At 39.1% G+C, this 20596-nt stretch overlaps 1 protein-coding gene across 1 annotated transcript in view; it reads left to right on the forward strand.

Annotated features, from left to right (window-relative positions):
- Positions 1 to 20596, forward strand: part of LOC110457366 (uncharacterized protein DDB_G0287625-like) — a 63484-nt gene that overhangs the window by 37534 nt on the left and 5354 nt on the right. The gene's annotated exons all lie outside the window — the stretch shown is intronic.

Consider the following 20596-nt stretch of genomic DNA (forward strand, 5'->3'; position numbering starts at 1 on the left):
TAATATGTGAACCGCTTTGAGACGACCTACGACCTAGGTTGTGATAAAGCGGTATATAAGAACCTCGATTATTATTATTATCATTTAAGGTAAAAGGGCGCGGATTTGCAAACTGCTCCGTTTAATAGTTTAGAATTTCAACCAATCAACGTGAGACGGTGCTAAGCAGCTATTTTTATTTTACTTTGAAAAAAATTCCATACAAATGTAGTATTGTGGTACAAGTATACAAATAAGTTAAAAATCATAATACATTAAGGTGGACCCTGTCTTGTAGAGACATTAAGGTGTACCCTGTCTTGTAGAGACATTAAGGTTGTCCCTGTCTTGTAGAGACGTTTAGGTGGACCCTGTCTTGTAGAGACATCAAGGTGGACCCTGTCTTGTAGAGACATTAAGGTGGACCCTGTCTTGTAGAGACATTATTGTGTACCCTGTCTTGTAGAGACATTAAGGTGTACCCTGTCTTGTTGAGACATTAAGGTGGACCCTGTCTTGTAGATACATTAATGTGGACCCTGTCTTGTAGAGACATTAAGGTTGACCCTGTCTTGTAGAGACATTAAGGTGGAGCCTGTCTTGTAGAGGCATTAAGGGGGACCCTGTCTTGTAGAGACATTAAGGGGGACCCTGTCTTGTAGAGACATTAAGGGGGACCCTGTCTTGTAGAGACATTAAGGTGTACCCTGTCTTGTAGAGACATTATGGTGGAGCCTGTCTTGAAGAGACATTAAGGTGCACCCTGTCTTGTAGAGACATTATTGTGTACCCTGTCTTGTAGAGACATTAAGGTGTACCCTGTCTTGAAGAGACATTAAGGTGTACCCTGTCTTGTAAAGACATTAAGGTGGACCCTGTCTTGTAGATACATTAATGTGGACCCTGTCTTGTAGAGACATTAAGGGGGACCCTGTCTTGTAGAGACATTAAGGTGTTCCCTGTCTTGTAGAGACATTAAGGTGGACCCTGTTTTGTAGAGACATTAAGGTGGAGCCTGTCTTGTAGAGGCATTAAGGTGGACCCTGTCTTGTAGAGACATTAAGGTGGAGCCTGTCTTGTAGAGACATTAAGGTGGACCCTGTCTTGTAAATACATACATGAGCAGTTCCACTATATACTGGTATTGGATATCTTCTCCTCCACTAAAATATATTTATTGATATGTGACCTTGACCCAGCTATGCTTTGCCGTTCGTAATATTTCCGTAAAAAATGACTGAAGCGTTACATTTTCAAATGTTACTTAGGGAGTGTGACATTATTGTAACGCTATGTTAATATTGACATGTGATTAACTGACAACTATTGATAAATAAAATCGTCCCATAGCAACTGTCTCCGGATATTGTTTTAAAAGCTTCACGGATTCCCATCAAAGATTATGTTACACAGCGCGGAAATGCGTCGCATCAATGTTACGCGCTCAGACGTTTAATTGATTTTACCGGTATTATCAAAGGTCGAAGAAGCTGTAAGAAAATACCTAGCAATTCGATCTTGGGATAAATCGCATCTTCCGGTGTCTGATCGTATTTAGGCTGAGGCTGTGTGCCATCCGCCATGTTGTCTGTTTATATTGAAGCTGAGGCTGTGTGTCATTCACCATAATGTCTGTTTATATTGAAGCCGGGGCTGTGTGTCATTCACCATAATGTCTGTTTATATTGCTATTCACCATGTTGTCTGTTTATATTGAAGCCGAGGCTGTGTGTCATCCACCATAATGTCTGTTTATATTGAAGCCGAGGCTGTGTGTCATTCACCATAATGTCTGTTTATATTGCCATTCACCATGTTGTCTGTTTATATTGAAGCCGAGGCTGTTTGTCATTCACCATAATGTCTGTTTATATTGAAGCCGAGGCTGTGTGTCATTCACCATAATGTCTGTTTATATTGAAGCCGAGGCTGTGTGTCATTCACCATAATGTCTGTTTATATTGTTACTGTTTACGCCATAATGTCTGTTTATATTGTAGCTGAGGTTGTGTACGCCATGTTGTCAAGTGATAGATGCTATCAGTATATTGAATGATATACAATGTACTTCCTTGACCAGCATTAATGTAATTTGCTGTTTCACTAATTTCGAATGTGCTAATTTATCACTGAATAACACTGAGTGGATGGCGTTTTGCAAACGATGATTCTGGCAACATATGAATATGTTTGTTGTTTAATTTGCTCATTATTTAATAACACGTGTTTAAGCACTCTTGTTGTTTACCCGGATCGAAATGCACGTGGGGTTTTAACAAGGAGTACCCAAGAGAACCAACCTAGTCGGGCAGACGACCCCAAAACATTCCACGTCAATCCCTTGCCGTTTTTGAGAAGGTGAGTGGGCTAGCCACTGCGCCGAAAACCACAGTAGGTTGCTAATTGACTATAAACACAAGACTAGCGCAAAGAGCCAGGAGCTCTTCTAGACAAAACAGTACAATTAAATTCATCGAAAAGCAGTGCCGCCGGGAGCCTTAAACAGTGCAAATTCATCATCATCAATCCATGGGTCGTATAAACGCTTTTATCTAACAATCTGCCTTTGGCACTTCGGTCAGAAAGACAGCTACCATCAGCAGGCTAAACTAGTCGATGAAGCAAAGTCTGGTTATGGCCAATCGATGGTAATTTAGTAAACGTTCGCCCAGTAAAGGCATTAATGGTATCATTTTACCAACCAAATAAAATGACAATTGTGTTTTTCGAGAAGAGTTGATGTGAGGTGGCAGTTTGTATTGCTGGTCATGTAAACAAGTTATATATGTGTCGGAAAAGCTATATAAATACAACAACAACAGCTCTGGCAATAACATGCAGACGTAAAGGCGGTCATTTCCTCATGATAACCATCGACTTGTTAAATTTGTCTTCCTCTAACAGAGAGCACAAGAAATAGAGGATATGCTTAGTTTATTGATGACTATCATTAAGGCGTCACGACAGGGTTGAATGATTTGATGTTTTTCACCAGTTCATAGCAATACTAATATTAAAAATATTTAACCCACTAATGAATTATAACTGTTATTTATTACGGATCCAAGAATATATGTACTTTGTTTACTACAACTTTATAAAAAATGCTTTTTTTGTGACCAGATAAATTATCTGTCACCAAAATTGTTGAGACAAGGTATGCTGTTTTGCGATGTCACAATAAGGAATGGTCAGTACGCTAGTGACGTCATAATTGACAATGCTTATTGTTTATTAGTTTTCGTTCTAAACCCTCTTACTGGTCAGTTTAGTGCGAAAAATTACAAAAAGCGTTTCATTCGTCACAATAGAACTTCCGCTTCACTGTAAAACCTTATACTTCATTGGGAAAATGTAATATACAATAATCTCTGTAAACAAAAGTCTGAACCGAGGCCAAACCCTGGACTAATAATGAAAAAAAAGGTAATTTACATCTGAAACAAGATGACACAGTGATTACATTTAACCCGAAAATACCAATGACAATCAAGTAATGCAAATTCCTCGGAACCTCCCCTCTTGTATCCCCCGGAACCTCTCATGTTGTATCCTTCCCGGACCCTCCCCTCTTGTATCCCCCGTAACCTCTCATGTTGTATCCTTCCCGAAACCTCCCCTCTTGTATCCCCCGGAACCTCTCATGGTGTGTCCTTCCCGGAACCTCCCCTCCTGTTTCCTCCCCTCTTGTATCCCCCGTAACCTCTCATGCTGTATCCTTCCCGGAACCTCCCCTCTTGTATCCCCCGGAACCTCTCATGTTGTGTCCTTCCCGGAACCTCCCCTCCTATTTCCTCCCCGGAACCTCGCCTCTTGTATGCCCCGAAACCTCCCCTCTTGATTCCTCCCCGGAACCTCTCATGTTGTATTCTTCCCGGAACCTTTCCTCTTGTATCCCCCCGGAACCTCCCCTCCTGTTTCCTCCCCGGAAATGCAAGAACCATACGTCCTTGATCCAACCCGAGCATATCCGAACGCTTCCGCCTGGATCCACCACTGGAACATTCGAATCTCTCATCATTTCATTCACGGACCCGATGTTGTATCAGATAATGTGTCGCAAATATTTATGACAATGCCAGGTGAAATGTTCAGATTTGATGTATCGGATTAAGGAGGCGATGTATTAAGTATGTCCTGGTAGACTGTAATCGACCAGGGCATGAAAACGCGCTGGAAATTGTTCGTGATTTTGACAAATCCGGAACGAGTACATGTATCACCAATAATCACAGGATCCTGGTGTACAGTGTTCCTCCCGGTTTTATGTGTTAAAGCCGTTTATGGCCATTACAAATAAAGTTATTACTATACTATCTTTTGCTGTACTTAATGCATAACATGAAACTTATTCGGAAGATTGGACAGTGCTCTATGTGGCGGGGATATATAGCAGTAATTTTAGCTAATTCCGATTCTCCTATGATGCACACCTATCTCATAAATTTTAGTTTCATGTACTTCCGATTCAGGTGACATCCTATAGAGGGAGCGGCTCTCTTTTTTTTTTTTATCTTTCTCTGCGATTTCATATTTGTTCATATTAAAAGTTGCAAACAGTTATACATGTATATGTTAGTTGTCCTGTACATCTGTGACAATGATGATGTATGTGGGTGGTCGGGTGGCACAATGGATAACGTACCCGCCTTTCAAAAAGGCGACCGGGTTCGATTCCCCGATCAGACCCTGTTTTCCTCTCACACTAAGAGTCCCGCGCGGTAACATCCGGGCCAACAAGTGTGATTGATATATAAATTGAAATAACTGGTTTCGTAATTGTTATAAAATAAATAGAGTTTATGTTATATTACTTGATTTCATATAAACGACTTTCGAATTTCGTGATAAAAACAATATTGTTAATAGGTGGAGCCGGTGATCAGACAAATAGTACCACGTGTGTGTGTGTGAAGTGAACAGTCGCTCGCGGATAAACAAGGTTTTGAATAATTATCTTTATTGGTTTTAATCCCGGCATGAACATGAAATATTCAGGTTTGGTGGAGAGACTCGTTATCGCAATCATTATATATGTGTGTTCGGCACGCAAGTTCAACATGCAGCATTTCCCTGCAACAGGGCGAAGTGCTACTAACACGACTTCTGTTTGTCACTATGCGTTATTTACATGTATTTGATATAACAGAGTACATGTAATTTAAGCATAAAACTTCATTCTGTTCAGAATTATAGTCCTTTATGTATTTTTAATACTATTTGTTGTACTGTGGGAGGAAACCGGAGTACCCGGAGAAAACCATATTTACTTTGATGACGTTATAATTGTACTGGTGTCTATATCATCAGTCCTGAGGTATGTTCGGTAGCGAGAACGTTTGCGACCTTATCTATAATTATCGTCAAATCGTCCCAAACATATGGAACTCATCACACCACCAAGATGGAGGTGTGTTTATTTTCCCAAGATGATGCCTTTTCCTTGTCGATATATCTGTAAATATGATCATTTTGAAAGTACCGAGATGTCTGTCATTGCAACAACACAATCTTCTGTTTTTGGAGGATGCCATATCCGGTGCATGAGATCGTGATTTCGATGCCGGGACATACATAACACTATATTCTCGCACCTCGAACAGAGATATCCCACGTCATACCCCATGCTAGATTTTTCTATCTCGTCCGATCTGTCTTGTACGTTTACGTGACTTTTCGCGGAATTTTTACACTGCGATGTATTCATCCGCGCGTTAACTGCTTGAAATTGACAATCTGCATTATGGATGTTCTGTTTTGTTGTTATATGTAAAGTTTTGATGTTGTTAGATATTTGATGTTGTAGATAAAACATAATCTACACTGTGAAATACGTTGTCAGCCATGTAAGAACGGACTACATTTTTACCCGGAAGCTTTTAACGTAGCTTAAGTAATGAAGAGGTCATTATTGTTGGAGGCCCCAGAAGGGATACTTGTAGTTTTTATATTTTGTATCATTTTTAGTCGATTCATATTGCATTGTTGGTTATATTGTTCACAGAATGGGAGTAATTATAATTTAGATTCTATGCCTAGTGATGAGGTGAATTTGTTATGATGTAGATAAATAGCCGATTTTTCTCGAAAGTAAAATATTATTGATTTTTCTTTCTAATTGTTTTAAATATTTTTATGAAGCAGCAAATCAGTATTTTGTTATTGGGAATGTTGTTATTGTTATTTTAATGGTAAGAAGGATGACGTTGTTTATTAAAAAGTCCAGTACATACTTATTTCGAAATGACTAAAGGGATGCTAGCATTCACATGGTATGTAATTAACAGTGTTGTTTATGTCGTGTTCGTACACACGTGGCTGTTATTGATCCAGCCCCTCCCCCGTCTGGTTTGGTGCCCCAGACTCCCCTAAATGAATATGTACAACTATTTATTACATACTACCTATTTAATCTTACAGTACATGATACGTGTGTTTTCGGCCAGATACGGAACCTCGTACATTTATAACACAAATTGCGTGTGAACTTGTCACGGACGATACATTTGGATTTCTCGGTGGTTATCCGCTGATGAAATCGTTGAATTGGAACTGGCATATTTTGATGTCATTGTTTCACTGATAACGTCGTTTTTACGTTTATTTGTTTCATTGTGAAATCAGAACATTTATCCGTGATGATATTACACACACATATAAGTACATGTGTAACAGTTGTAGGTAGTAAAGAAGTTATCTTTTGTGACGTCACAGATACCGCTCAGGGGTAGGGAACTGACCTTGCATTAAGAGTTTTTACTGGCCACATGAGCAGTTCCGGTCTGTCCCAGACCACGGAAATACATTGTTATCTAAGTCCGTGCCCAGACTGACAGTATGTGACTGGTGATTGGTTTGTTAACTTCATGTGCTAGTATTATCATCTACAAATCTTAACCAATTGTTGTTATCATATAAAGAAAGGAAGCCAAATTGTAAGTAAATCCTGCCTGAAGTAGCCGAAAGTTGAGGATCAGTTCGGTAGGATATCGGAAACAAAATCAACATGGTTGGTCGTTAATGCGAATTTACCAATCAAATTGCGTTTTACATATCCCCACGATTCAGAGTAATGATTTGTTAACCATAGCAATATGCAATTAATATGGCGGTGATCAATATAAAAATTGACTTGATACGGTATTGGATACAATGAACATATAAACGCATTCCTATATCAATTATTTACTGCTGACAGAATATCTATACTGCACGTTGACAAGGGTATTGATCTGTGGCGACATCTGCCGTCAACATAAAGAGGTCAAGGACAGCACAGTGTCACGAGCGCTCAACCTGGATTATCAACATCACGTCCGTCTACAGTTGTATCAGAGGATTGAGAGGGAAATCATTATTTCTATTCATATTAGCATATGTATTCTCACGGTCATCCGGGTACCTTTTCTCTGCTTAGCACGTACATCCGGCCAACACGAGTGATTAGAACGTGTTTCATACTTGCTGTAAACTAAATAAAGTTTATATTTATATGGTTAGCATGTAACAAAATAAGGTCGCTCAGCGAATTTCCTCATTCCTACATATTGAAAAATTTGACAATACACTTTATCTTAGACGGCAATTCCAGGCTTGAGTACAAAATTAATATAGTCAAATCATTAAATTATTGATTGGTAAATTGACATACAATGTAACAAGGAGACAAACTTTGCTAAACATTTGTTTCGTGTTGGTCAAGTATAGATTGTATGCTGGTCCATTTATCACATCCAGTGAATGTTTGTTGTTACGTTTCAATGAAGAGTACCATATAATTATGTTCTCTGCCACCCTCATCAGATTAAAACCTCGGCTGACGTCAGCAAATTATTTCAATAGATTTTAACAAATTAATTAGATTAATGAATTTGTCTGATGAAGGTGACAGAATACGCATCATTCCTTTAGCTGGTTTTGCTATACATAAACATTGATACTAAATAAGATCGGTACACATATGCATTTTGTCCAAATTTACCTATCAAAGCGGCATCTCCCAAAGGCTCTGTATTTAACTATACATTAAACTGGTTGAAATCGTTTTTTGTTGACAGTGATATGAATTCGTCGGTGCTAGCATTCCGAGCACCAAAATGGAAATATTGGGAATTTAAAAATGAAAATATTATGCTATTAAAAGCTCTAAAGACAATCAAAAGTAACACTTGTCATGATAAATATACATAAAATTATGCCGTTTGGATGATTCAAATCTCGGCAGAACATCGTTAAAGAAGAACTTTCAAGCTTTCCAGAAACATAAATCCAAGATATGGCTGCCGATTATACAAATTAGCTCATAAATCTTTCGTACTATGGTACTATATTATGGTACCCTAGTACACATACATGTATGACCGTCTAACATAAGTATGTGAGCTGTGATCCTGAGCTGTATTAAACTTTGATTTGGTCCTTAGCTGTATTATACTGTGTTATGGTCCTTAGCTGTATTATACTGTGTTATGGTCCTTAGCTGTAGAATACTGTGTTATGGTCCTAAGCTATATTATACTGTGTTATTGTCCTGATTTGTATTATACTGTGTTATGGTCCTTAGCTGTAGTATACTGTGTTATGGTCCTAAGCTATATTATACTGTGTTATGGTCATTAGCTATATTATACTGTGTCATGGTCGTGAGCTTTATTATACTGTGTTGTGGTCATGAGCTATATTATACTGTGTTATGGTCCTGAGCTATACTATACTGTGTTATGGTCCTTAGCTGTATTAAACTGTTTTATGGCCCTTAGCTGTATTATACTGTGTTATGGTCCTAAGCTATATTATACTATGTTATGGTCCTGAGCTATACTATACTGTGTTATGGTCCTTAGCTGTATTAAACTGTTTTATGGCCCTTAGCTGTATTATACTGTGTTATGATCCTTAGCTGTATTATACCGTGTTATGGTCATAAGCTATATTATACTGTGTTATGGTCATTAGCTATATCATACTGTGTCATGGACGTGAGCTTTATTATACTGTGTTGTGGGCATGAGCTATATTATACTGTGTTATGGTCGTGAGCTTTATTATACTGTGTTGTGGTCATGAGCTATGTTATGCTGTGTTATGGTCCTGAGCTGTATTATACTGTGTTATGATCCTTAGCTGTATTATACCGTGTTATGGTCATAAGCTATATTATACTGTGTTATGGTAGTGAGCTTTATTATACTGTGTTGTGGTCATGAGCTGTATTATGCTGTGTTATGGTCCTGAGCTATATTATACTGTGTTATGGTCCTGAGCTGTGTTATACTGTGTTGCTGTCCTTAGCTGTATTATACTGTGTTGCTGTCCATAGCTGTAGTATACTGTGTTATGGTTCTTAGCTGTATTATACTGTGTTATGATCCTTAGCTGTATTATACTGTGTTATGGTCCTTAGCTGTAGTATACTGTGTTATGGTCCTAAGCTATATTATACTGTGTTATTGTCGTGAGCGTTATTATACTGTGTTGTGGTCATGAGCTATATTATGCTGTGTTATGGTCCTGAGCTGTATTATACTGTGTTATGGTCGGCAGCTTTATTATACTGTGTTGTGGTCATGAGCTATATTATGCTGTGTTATGGTCCTGAGCTATATTATACTGTGTTATTGTCGTGAGCGTTATTATACTGTGTTGTGGTCATGAGCTATATTATGCTGTGTTATGGTCCTGAGCTGTATTATACTGTGTTATGATCCTTAGCTGTATTATACTGTGTTATGGTCCTTAGCTGTATTATACTGTGTAATGGTCCTTAGCTGTATTATACCTTGTTATGGTCCTTAGCTGTATTATACTGTGTTATGGTCCTTAGCTGTATTATACTCTGTTATGGTCTTTAGCTGTATTATACTGTGTTGCGGTCCATAGCTGTAGTATACTCTTTTATGGTCATAAGCTATATGATACTCTGTTATGGTTCTTAGCTGTATTATACTGTGTAATGGTCCTTAGCTGTATTATACTGTGGTATGGTCCTTAGCTGTATTATACTCTGTTATGGTCTTTAGCTGTATTATACTGTGTTGCGGTCCATAGCTGTAGTATACTCTTTTATGGTCATAAGCTATATGATACTCTGTTATGGTTCTTAGCTGTATTATACTGTGTAATGGTCCTTAGTATTATACTGTGTTATGGTCCTTAGCTGTATTAGTCTCTGTTATGGTCATTAGCTGTATTATACTGTGTTGGGGTCCATAGCTGTAGTATACTCTTTTATGGTCATAAGCTATATGATACTCTGTTATGGTTCTTAGCTGTATTATACTGTGTAATGGTCCTTAGTATTATACTGTGTTATGGTCCTTAGCTGTATTATTCTGTGTTATGGTCCTTAGCTTTATTATACTGTGTTTTATTATACTGTGTTGTGGTCATGAGCTATATTATGCTGTGTTATGGTCCTGAGCTATATCATACTGTGTTATGGTCCTTAGTTGTATTATACTGTGTTATGGTCCTTAGCTGTAGTATACTGTGTTATGGTCCTTAGCTGTATTATACTTATGGTCCTTAGCTGTATTATACTGTGTTATGGTCCTTAGCTTTATTATACTGTGTTTTATTATACTGTGTTGTGGTCATGAGCTATATTATGCTGTGTTGTGGTCCTTAGCTGTATTATACTGTGTTATGGTCCCTAGCTGTATTATACTCTGTTATGGTCCTTAGCTGTAGTAAACTGTTATGGTCCTTAGCTGTATTATACTTTGTAATGGTCCTTAGCTGTATTATACTCTGTTATGGTCTTTAGCTGTATTATACTGTGTTGCGGTCCATAGCTGTAGTATACTCTTTTATGGTCATAAGCTATATGATACTCTGTTTTGGTTCTTAGCTGTATTATACTGTGTAATGGTCCTTAGTATTATACTGTGTTATGGTCCTTAGCTGTATTAGTCTCTGTTATGGTCATTAGCTGTATTATACTGTGTTGGGGTCCATAGCTGTAGTATACTCTTTTATGGTCATAAGCTATATGATACTCTGTTTTGGTTCTTAGCTGTATTATACTGTGTAATGGTCCTTAGCTGTATTATACCTTGTTATGGTCCTTAGCTGTATTATACTGTGTTATGGTCATTAGCTATATTATACTGCGTTATGGTCGTGAGCTTTATTATACTGTGTTGTGGTCATGGGCTATATTATGCTGTGTTATGGTCCTTAGCTGTTTTATACTGTGTTATGGTCCTTAGCTGTATTATACTCTGTTATGGTCCCAAGCTATATGATACTCTGTTATACTGTGTTATGGTCCTTAGTTGCATTATACTCTGTTATGGTCCTTAGCTGTAGTAAACTGTTATGGTCCTTAGCTGTATTATACTCTGTTATGGTCTTTAGCTGTATTATACTGTGTTGCGGTCCATAGCTGTAGTATACTCTTTTATGGTCATAAGCTATATGATACTCTGTTATGGTTCTTAGCTGTATTATACTGTGTAATGGTCCTTAGTATTATACTGTGTTATGGTCCTTAGCTGTATTATTCTGTGTTATGGTCCTTAGCTGTATTATACTGTGTAATGGTCCTTAGCTGTATTATACTCTGTTATGGTCCCAAGCTATATGATACTCTGTTATGGTCCTTAGCTGTATTATACTGTGTTATGGTCCTTAGCTTTATTATACTGTGTAATGGTCCTTAGTTGTATTATACTGTGTTATGGTACTTAGGTGTATTATACTGTGTTATGGTCCTTAGTTGTATTATACTCTGTTATGGTCCTTAGCTGTATTATACTGTGTTATGGTCCTTAGCTGTAGTAAACTGTTATGGCCTTAGCTGTATTATACTGTGTAATGGTCCTTAGCTGTATTATACTCTGTTATGGTCCTTAGCTGTAGTAAACTGTTATGGTCCTTAGCTGTATTATACTGTGTTGCGATCCTTAGCTGTATTATACTGTGTTATGGTCCTTAGCTGTAGTATACTATGTTATGGTCCTTAGCTGTAGTATACTGTGTTATGGTCCTTAGCTGTATTATACTCTGTTATGGTCCTTAGCTGTATTATACTGTGTTATGGTCATAAGCTATATTATACTGTGTTATGGTCGTGAGCTTTATTATACTGTGTTGTGGTCATGAGCTACGTTATGCTGTGTTATGGTCCTGAGCTGTATTATACTGTGTTATGGTCCTTAGCTGTATTATACTGTGTTATGGTCCTTAGTTGTATTATACTGTGTTATGGTCCTTAGTTGTATTATACTGTGTTATGGTCCTGAGCTGTATTATGCTGTGTTGTGGTCCTTAGCTGTATTATACTGTGTTATGGTCCTAAGCTTATTATACTGTGTTATGATCCTTAGCTGTATTATACTGTGTTATGGTCCTTAGCTGTATTATACTGTTTTATGGTCCTTAGCTGTATTATACTGTGTTATGATCCTTAGCTGTATTATACTGTTTTACGGTCCATAGCTGTAATAAACTGTGTTATGGTCCAAAGCTTATTATACTGTGTTATGATCCTTAGCTGTAGTAAACTGTTATGGTCCTTAGCTGTATTATACTGTGTTATGGTCCTTAGCTGTATTATACTGTGTTATGGTCCTTAGCTGTATTATACTGTGTTATGGTCCTTATCTGTAGTATACTGTTTTGGTCCTTAGCGAAGCCTTTGTGGGGGTATACTTTGGCCCTGAGGTATGGTTCCTTGCTAGACAGCTGGACTATTGTGTTGCTATATGGATATCGAGTTTGGTCATGTAATGAGAGGATGTGCTTACTGCTGTGCTAAGGGAGTTGAACTACTGCATGGTGTTGTCCTGTTTATAGACTTTGACCAGTGCTGCAATTTTGTCGTATGCTATGATAATGTTCTGTAGCCATGAGCTTTGATGTCGTGTTATAATGCTATAAGCAATGATCATGTGATACGATTCTTTGTCCTTTCCTATGGTTACATTGTATGTGCTGTAATATCGTGGTATATACTTGTGGAACATATTAACATCCTGATTTTGCCTCATTGGGACGATCCTGTGTTATGTCGATTGAGTACGGCCATATTACTTGTCCTTTTGGAGCGGTATGTTTTGTCTTTGTAGTACATATACGGTCCTGTGTTGTCTCCTCGTGGTACGACTTTTTATGTTTTGTCTCTGTGGTACGGCTAGGCCTTTGTTTTGTCTCTGTGGTACGGCTAGGCCTTGTGATTTGTCTCTGTGGTACGGCTAGCCTTTTGTTTAGTCTCTGTGTTACGGCTAGCTTAGTGTTTTGTCCCTTATTTTGTCGATTGTTTTGTCCCTGTGTTACGTTTCCTGTGTTTTGTCCCTGCGGTACGTTGCTGTGTTTTGTCCATGCGGTACGTTGCTGTGTTTTGTCCATGCGGTACGTTCCTGTGTTTTGTCCCCGTGGTACGTTCCTGTGTTTTGTTCCTGTGTTTTGTCCCTGCGGTACGTTCCTGTTTTGTGTCCCTGTGGTGCTTTCCTGTGTTTTGTCCCTGCGGTACGTTGCTGTGTTTTGTTCCTGTGGTGCTTTCCTGTGTTTTGTCCATGCGGTACGTTGCTGTGTTTTGTCCATGCGTTACGTTGCTGTGTTTTGTCCCTGTGGAACGATATCGTGTATTGTCCCTGTGGAACGATGCTGCTTTTGTCCCTGTGGTACGTCCCTTTGTTTTGTCCCTGTGTTACGTTCATGTGTTTTGTCCTTGTGGTACGTTCCTGTGTTTTGTCCTTGCGTAACGTTCATGTGTTTTGTCCCTGTGGTACGTTCATGTGTTATGTCCCTTGGGTAATATACTATGTTTTGTCCCTGTGGTACGTTTCCGTGTTTTGTCCCTGTGGTACGTTCCCTTGTTTTGTCCCTGTGGTACGTTCCTGTGTTTTGTCCCTGTGGTACGTTCCTGTGTTTTGTCCCTGTGTTACGTTCCTGTGTTTTGTCCCTGTGGTACGTTCCTGTGTTTTGTCCCTGTGTTTTGTCCCTTTGTTACGTTCATGTGATTTGTCCTTGTGTTACGTTCATGTGTTATGTCCCTTGGGTAATATGCTATGTTTTGTCCCTGTGGTACGTTCCTGTGTTTTGTTCCTGTGGTACGTTCCCTTGTTTTGTCCCTGTGGTACGTTCCCGTGTTTTGGCCCTGTATTACGTTCCTGTGTTTTGTCCCTGTGTTACGTTCATGTGTTTTGTCCCTGTTTTTTGTCCCTGTGTTACGTTCATGTGTTTTGTCCTTGTGTTACGTTCATGTGTTATGTCCCTAGGGTAATATACTATGTTTTGTCCCTGTGGTACGTTCCTGTGTTTTGTCCCTGTGGTACGATGCTGATTTTGTCCCTTTGGTACGATCCCGTGTTTTGTCCCTGTGTTATGTTCCTGTGTTTTGTCCCTATGGTACGTTCCTGTTTTTGGTTCCTGTGTTTTGTCCCTGTGTTACGTTCATGTGTTTTGCCCTTGTGTTACGTTCATGTGTTATGTCCCTAGGGTAATATGCTATGTTTTGTCCCTGTGGTACGTTCCTGTGTTTTGTCCCTGTGGTACGTTTCTGTGTTTTGTCCCTGTGTTACGTTCATGTGTTTTGTCCCTGTGGTACGTTCCTTTGTTTTGTCCCTGTGTTACGTTCATGTGTTTTGTCCTTGTGGTACGTTCCTGTGTTTTGTCCCTGTGTTACGTTCATGTGTTTTGTCCCTGTGGTACGTTCCTGTGTTATGTCCCTTGGGTAATATACTATGTTTTGTCCCTGTGGTACGTTCCTGTGTTTTGTCCCTGTGGTACGATGCTGATTTTGTCCCTTTGGTACGATCCCGTGTTACGTTCCTGTGTTTTGTCTCTATGGTACGTTCCTGTTTTTGGTTCCTGTGTTTTGTCCCTGTGGTACTGCGCTGTACTCTGCTTCTGTCATTTAATCCTGTGTTTTGTCTCTATGCTACGTTCCTGTTTTTGGTTCCTGTGTTTTGTCCCTGTGCTACGTTCCTGTGTTTTGTCTCTATGGTACGTTCCTGTTTTTGGTTCCTGTGTTTTGTCCCTGCGGTACGTTGCTGTGTTTTGTCCCTGTGGTACGTTGCTGTGTTTTGTCCCTGTGGTACGGTTCTGTGTTTTGTCCCTGTGTGACGTCCATGTGTTATGTCCTTAGGGTACTATGCTTTGTTTTGTCCCTGTGGTACGATTCTGTGTTTTGTCCCTGTGTTACGTTCATGTGTTTTGTCCCTGTGTTACGTCCATGTGTTATGTCCCTAGGGTACTATGCTTTGTTTTGTCCCTGTGGTACGACGCTGTTCTCTGCTTCTGTCATTTAATCCTGTGTTTTGTCTCTATGTTATGATCCTGACACAGAACCAGTTAATCAACATATCTGCTACATGTACCAAAACCATGTGTTGCAAACTTGTGTGTACCATGTTGTTTCGTCGCTGTGTTTCATTGAGATGCGGTATCGATCCGTGTTAACTGTAGCCGGGGACGTCTGGGGACGGACGCGGTGATACCGCACTCTGGTTATACAACAATGTTTTGCCTGACAAATCGCGAAATTACTTAACTTCTGCATGTACTGCTTATTGTATTTCCTTGGTACGATCATCAAAATGGGTGACGTTTCTCTCATATCAGGGATTTAAAATATGCCTCGTTTTGAGACAAACATATATTCTTATTCACGACAAATTGATGCTGTATTGTGTAAGCATGATGGTGTCAGTCATTGTTGAGATCTCCATTCTGTACAACCGTATATTTGCTTGCTTGGCATAACGAGACGAACACAATCATGCTACCAGGATTGCCCCAGGCTCGACCCCAGTACAAAGCTGCTGTGCGATCAACAAGCTCTACCATTTACATAATTGTTTATTGTTTACAATAAGACCCCGACGTCGGGGATTGAATTCCCGACCCGCGGGGACTTAGTTCCCGAGTCATAGCATTAATCATACATACAAGGCCCGGACATACACAGACTATAACAAGATTGCAATAAGTATTGACCGCAGGTTATTGCAGGGGTTTAGTCCTTGCGCCTTAACTTGAAACAGTTGCAAACCTTATAAACAGACGATCACAATCAAGCTTATGGGACTAGTCAAAGGGTCTGGCCCCGGCCCTAGGGACTCAGTCTCTTGTCCAAAACATGTAAACAGTGAACCATCCTATAACAATATGAGGAGATAAGTAAAAATGCTTCAAGCATTGCCCTCATGTTAGTCCTTTGACCGTAACTTGTTAAGGGTTAAAATCCACACCCTACCACAAGGTTACGTGGTCTTAAAATGGAAAGAAACATACAGTATACACATATACACTATGAAGTGGCATTGATCATAATGACGTGTTCTTAATTGTTACGTAAATGAAGAGTAAAGTTACCTGGGGCTGGGCCTGAAATGTGGTACTTCGGACTTTTAATTGTTTAAAATGCAACTTCCCCAGAACAGTTGATAATATTTCAACCGAATTGCTGTAAAGCTTCCGTGTCAACTAGAAATCGAATATTTGATAAAGGAATGGTTTTGCTCTTCTGTGTGCTTAAATGCAGAGCAAATATTTGGCAAATGCATGTTTGCTATTTTACTCAATGTAATAACGATGAGAATATTTCGCCATTTTTTTTAAGGTGAGCGATACAAGTTTGATTGGTTCTTATTTTTTAGCTCACCTGCCCGAAAGGCTAGTGAGCTTATGTCATGGCGCCGTGTCCGTCGTCCGTCCTTCGTCCGTCAACTTTTCCTTTTAGACGACTTCTTCTGAAGAACTAAAAGGTATAGAACCTTCAAATTTTGCTGGTGGCTCCCTTGGGAGTTGGCGAACGAAAATGACCTTGACCTTCTTTCAAGGTCACAGGAGTCAAATATTTCAACGCTTCAAATGTCTTCTTCTGAAGAACTGAAAGCTATAAAGTCTTCAAATTTGGCTCGGAGCTTACTGGGAGAGAGCCCGACAGATTGCGAATGAAAATAACCTTGACCTGTTTGCAAGGTCACAGGAGTCAAATCTGTCAAACACTTCAATCGACTTCTTCTGAAGAACTAAAAGGTATAGAATCTTCATATTTGGCTGGGATAGAGCCCGACAAAGTTTGAGAATCAAATTGACCGTGACTTACTTTCAAGGTCACAGCGGTCAATTATGTCAAACTCTTCAATCGACTTCTTCTGAAGAACTAAAAGATGTAGAACCTTCATATTTGGCTGTTGGCTTCCTGAGATAGAGACCGACAAAGTTTGAGAAAGAAAATGACCTAGACCTACTTTCAAGGTCACTGGTGTCAAATGTGTCAAAAACATCAAACGACTTCTGAATAATCGAAAGGCATACAATTATGTTATTTGGCAAGTGGCTTCCTGGAATAGAGCTCACCAAATTTTACAAATGAAAATGACCTCAACCTACTTTAAAGGTCACAGAGGTCAACAACATTTCAATGGATTCATAAGATTTGGCTGGTAGCTTTTTGGGATAGAGCTAACAAAGTTTAAGACGGAAAAAGACATTGACCTACTTACATGGTCATAGAGAAAAATATGTCAAACAAATTCTGAAGAAGAACCAAAAAGCATAGAACCTTATAATAATATTTGGCTGGTAGTTTCAACAGATGGAGCCAGCAAAGTTTGCGAGGGAAATATTTGTAGTGCAATATAGTACTTAATGGGAATATTTTGCTATGACTGCTTAAATATTCAGTTGAGCGATACAGGCCTTCTGGGCCTCTTGTTATCTAAAAGGTTTATTGAGACTTTTGTGGCACCAGCTCTGTTCGGTGTGCTGTAGAGTAGAATTAAGACGTGATTTAATTGGTGGGATACTGTCTGCAGCTAAGTCTTCGGGGAAAGTTCTTTACCAGTTGAAACGATGGTCTGACATGCAATGTTACATGTACGTAGCCATGCACCTATATCAGTCCTCTACCCATCGTCTGTGTACATACGTATGCGTACGTAAGTATATAACACCAATGACTGTCAGCGCTTTAGCGGTTCATTTCTTGAGGGATTTGGATCAAACTTCACACAAATACAAAGGACCATAATACCTCGGACAAGTTTGAGTTTCAGGGTTGTTGGGTCAAGGTCACCGTTACTATTTTTAAGAAAATCATTGTCAACGCTCTAGCGGCTTCATTCCTTGAGGTGATTTTGATCAAACTTCATACAATTACAAAGTACCATAATAACTCGGACAAGCTCGAGTTTCAGGTTTGTTGGGTCAAGGTCAAGGCCACCGTTACTATTTTTAGAAAGTTCTTGTCAGCGCTCTAGCGGCTTCATTCCTTGAGGTGATTTTGATCAAACTGCATACAATTACAAAGTACCATAATAGCTCAGACACGTTTGGGTTTCAGGGTTGTCGGGTCAAGGTCAAGGTCACCGTTACTGTTTTTAGAAAATCTTTGTCAGCGCTCTTGCGGCTCCATACATTGAGGGATTTTAATTACACTTCACACAAATTACAAAGTACCATAATATATCGGACAAGTTTGATTTACAGGTTTGTAGAGTTGAGGTCAAGGCCACCATTACTATTATTACAAAATCCTGGCCAAGTTGAAGCCAGTGATGGACTTATGATCGATATATAATAATCGAACATCGATCGATGTGTCCTGTTCGATTCCGATTATCGATAACAAATTCCATAATCGATATAATCGGTTCATTACTGAACTTAAAGTGTCAAATGTGTATGTAATATACAGTATACCTGGAAATTCATTTATTTTGATATTTTTTACAATATGATTGACGGTAATGTAGAATAGAAAAATGACATTAAAATCAGTTACAAGCTAATTGTATACTTTTCATTTTCCCTAATTAACACCAAAGGGCACCATTTTTATAAATCATTACAGTGTAATAGCTAGCGGGGGCCGGTAGGGGACATGTATTGCTTTAACAATACTCGGTATGCTCGTTCTATTTGAACTTGCATTCGATACAGAAGCTTATTGTGTTAGTCAATACGTCGATATTCTGAGACTCGTCAAACTTTCTTCAGGAAGTTGGGACAGAGGTTTTCAATTGTATCTCTAGAACGGCGATTACATAACATCATTGGAGTAAATATGAGGTTGGAATATTCAGGGGTCGGATAAGAAGACATCAATTTTCCTAATCTTCTTCAGCTTTTTACATTCGTTATCAGTGCTTTCAGGAGATTTGTCATCCACGTGAAGCGGACTGATTATGCTAATGATCTGTTTTATCGGAATCGTAACTAGTCATGTCCTCGAGTGAATGGCCATTTAGTAAATTGGATAAGACATATACTTTCACAAATATGTTCTCGGCGAACCTCATCAAACATTCCAGAACACACTGACAGAGCAACATTAGGATAACTACTTTACGACTGGGTCACAAATGTAATTATTTGCTGATTGTGGCACCATTGGGGTAATTAGTAGGAATTGCCAGGCAGATGTCTATGCTACAAAGCTGATAATTTGTAACTATTTGAATGTCGGTAAACACGTGTTATTCACCATGGGAAATGACCGGAATAACCCTAAACAAGGAGGAGCTCATATTTAGTTATTTATTTCTTTAAATATTTCTGTGCATCAGTACATCTCAAACATACAAAACATCACAACATACAAACAATCGCACCAAATATTTGTACAATATTTGCAAAAAAGAAGATCAGAAAACCTACCGGAAATCAAATTACTTTCTAATCGATGTCTGCAATGACGTCTCGACCGATGAAAACACGCGTGAAGGTCAATGTCGAATGCTAGCTCCAACCAGCTATCACCTGATTGGCTCCGTCTACGTGGCATGATAGTTTGGCATGTGATATCGGCGTAATGTATAACAGGGAAATAGTCCGGAAACTATATCCCGTAAAGAAGGGGAATAGCATGATGGAGGGACCTGATAATTTGTTACAGCTATATTTGGACCTAAACTAAGGTGTTTGGTCTTAAGAGATTTTACACGTTTGGGGGTGGGGGTGTTAGATTTTCGGTAAAAATGACACCTCCAATGATCATATACCGTGAAGGGTTGAAAAATATCGATGTCGAAATGTCGACCAAACCTAACTTTCTTACATCAAAAACAACATTTCTAGTTGATCTACTGAAAAATGCTCAGTACCGTTAGAAAGATGGATAACTTTTCTTTTAAAAACCTCCTATATGCACGTAAAATGTATTCTCCTTCAGTGAACATGAACTCCGTTTCCTCGAAAAACAAACGCCATTTTAGAGTTTCAAAATTTTTCTCAGTCAGCCTGCCACTTTTTTTATATTAATGATATTGAAGTCAGCGCGTGATGAAACATGCAGTGTTGGATGGTTTAGCGAAAAATGGCTGCACTTCCAGTCAATCACACCACGGATCTCGGCACGTGGCTGACGTCAACCTCATTAATATTAAAAAAAGTGGCAGTCTGACTGCAAAAAAAAAGAAACTCTGAAATGAAATGCCACCCCCTGGCCGAGACATACCAGAGTCTGTAAAAATGGTAGTTTCTCCTCCTGCTTTACGCTCAGTAATTTAGGAGTGGGACAACTGATTCGCCCGTTGTCAGTATAATGTGATCGGGTGGGGTGTCCTACTGGGTGTCTTCGGCAGTATGTTTTAGTGAGGTAGCACTATAAAGTCGGCATCGGTTCTACGCTATCACAGGGAGACAAACACGAACATATCACAGC

Source organism: Mizuhopecten yessoensis, unplaced genomic scaffold (genome assembly GCF_002113885.1).
Source record: "Mizuhopecten yessoensis strain PY_sf001 unplaced genomic scaffold, ASM211388v2 scaffold9109, whole genome shotgun sequence".
Classification (NCBI taxonomy): Eukaryota; Metazoa; Mollusca; class Bivalvia; order Pectinida; family Pectinidae; genus Mizuhopecten; species Mizuhopecten yessoensis.